Below are 2,676 nucleotides of genomic sequence, written 5' to 3' on the forward strand. Positions count from 1 at the left end.
GTTGCTGGGAATTGAACTCAGGAGCTCTGGAAGAGCAGTCTGTGCTCTTAACTGCTGAGCCACCTCTCCAGCCCATAAAGCATTTTCTTAATCAAGGTTCCTTCCTCCCAGATGACTTTAGCTTGTGTCAAGTTGACATAAAACCAGCCAGCACACCTACCATTAGCAAGGACCTTTACCAGTCAAGCTATCTTCCTCCCTAGCCAGGTTTTTCAGAGGAATGCTGTGAGGTTTCTCATCAAAAGTAAACTAAGACATGCTGCTATTCAGAAACCTCTGCCCTCAAGGTACTACCAGAGTTCTGTTTGTTGTTGATTGTGTGTGTGTGTGTGTGTGTGTGTGTGTGTGTGTGTGTGTGTGTGTGTGTGATAGTCCCATGCATTTCGTCTGGCCTCTAACTCATCAAGTAGCCAAGGCTGACTTTGAACCAATCCTCTTTTCTTCACCTCCCAAGGGTTCCATGCCCTTCCACGTATGCTTATATGATGTGGGGGATTGAACCCAGGTCTTTGTGCATACTATGCAATCACTTTACCAACTGCAATCCATCGCCAACAGGTACTATGACCTTCAAACAGATCAATTGAGAAGTGCGCTGTGAGTCTTGGTCGGCGCAGGCATGTATTTAAATGCACGCACAGGTGGGCACAAAGCAAGTATGTGTGCAATTTATGTAACAGCCATCACAGAAGGCACAGAGTTCTCCACCTTCCAACTACACATGTGGCATGGAGCCAGTTTCATATCAGTTATATAACCCTTCTTGACTGTTTTCCAAGGCCACTTAATAACAATAGTTTGCATAAATCAGTTGCATAATTTAGCAAGTGCTTCCTGTCACTGGCCACTTTGCTTTAAGTCGTTTATGTTGTGCAAGCCGAGGAGGTTGGCACTTATTATCATCTCATTTTGTAAATGAGATCCGAGGGCATGGGGACATTAATTAACCTTCTCCTCGTCACGCAGCTAGAAAATCGCTGAGCTAAAATGGAATCCTCGGAGTCCCTGAGCCTGTACTACTCACCCATGACTGGGTATGCCTTCATGTACAGGGAATTCACCCATCTCTCTGTGACGGGTTTTCACACAGTGTCCTGCATCTTGTGTTATTTACAGAGGAGGCTCACACATTAGCGGTGCTCAAATTAGTGGTGCTCTCTGGGACTTGTTTAAAAAACTCTAGGATTCAGAATCTGGAGGCAAGGGGATGGGATTATGGGTTCAAAGAGAAGTAAAGACAGGAGCTGAGCCTGGTAGCACGCATCCATAACCCCAGCACTCAGGAAGTAGATGCTGAAGGATCAAGGAGTTCAAGGCCAGAGCTGCACTTGGAGTTTGAGGCTAGTTTGAGATAGATACTGTATCTAAACAAGCAAGCAAGCAAACAAACATAGCGCGTGTGCATGTGCACACATGCACACACACACACATATACACGCACACACATATATACACACACATACACACACACAAATCTTTTCTAAAATTTTAAGGAAGTATGACAGATAGACAAAATTAAATAGGGTCTGAATCGATTTATTTCCCCCTTATACTATTATTCCTTTATGGAACATAGAGTAGATCAGTAAGAAGTGATAGAAAGAACAAAGAAATGGGAGTCCAACTGAACTCAGACCTCACACATACTAGGCAAAGTCTCTACATCTGAATTAGATCTTTAGTCCTTTAAAAAATTTTATTTGGAGACACAGTCTCACTAATCTGAGCAGGTTTGGAGCTGGAGAGATGGCTCAGCAGTTAAGAGCACTGACTGTTCTTCCAGAGGTCCTGAGTTCAATTCCCAGCAACCACATGGTGGCTCACAACCATCTGTAATAGGTTCTGATGCCCTCTTCTGGTGTGTCTGAAGACAGCGGCAATGTACTCACATACATAAAATAAATACATCCTTAAAAAAGAACTGAGCAGGCTTTCCTTGAACTCACGCAGTAGCCCAGGCTGGTCTCAAATGCACTATGGCTCTACACAGTCGTCCAAGCAGCTGGGCTGATGCACCTGCACTACCACACCGGCCCTTGCCTTTCTTCTATGAGGACAAAGGTTGCATAGATTTTATAATGCATCTGCATATGCTGCTTTTGTTTTGAAAGCCCCTAGAGATTTTTCACTAAAGTAAGTTGCTTATGTAAGCATGCTGTGGTCTAACTATTTACCAAGACAGTATCTCACTGTGGAGTGTAGGCTGCACCGAAACTTGTGGAATAGTCTAGCTGGTCTAGCTTCAAACTTGAAATCCTGAGACTGGAGAGACAGCTCGGCGGTTAAGAGTACCTGCTGCAGGGTTGGGGATTTAGCTCAGTGGTAGAGCGCTTGCCTAGGAAGCGCAAGGCCCTGGGTTCGGTCCCCAGCTCCGAAAAAAAGAACCAAAAAAAAAAAAAGAGTACCTGCTGCTTTTGCAAGAGACCAAGGTTTGCTTCCTAGCACGAACACAGTAGCTCATAAGTTCCAGCGAGATTTGGCCTGCTCTTCTAACTTGGGTGCACTAGGCACATACATGGTATACATATATGGCATTTATAAGGCAAAACACTCATACATATAAAATAAATAAATTCAAAAAGTAAAAACTGGTAGACACTACCTGAGGAAGAACACCTGAGATTGTCCTCTGACCTCTACAAACATGTGAGCACATGTGTGTGCATGCGTACACAC

Source organism: Rattus rattus, chromosome 2, assembly GCF_011064425.1.
Source record: "Rattus rattus isolate New Zealand chromosome 2, Rrattus_CSIRO_v1, whole genome shotgun sequence".
In the NCBI taxonomy this organism is placed as follows: domain Eukaryota; kingdom Metazoa; phylum Chordata; class Mammalia; order Rodentia; family Muridae; genus Rattus; species Rattus rattus.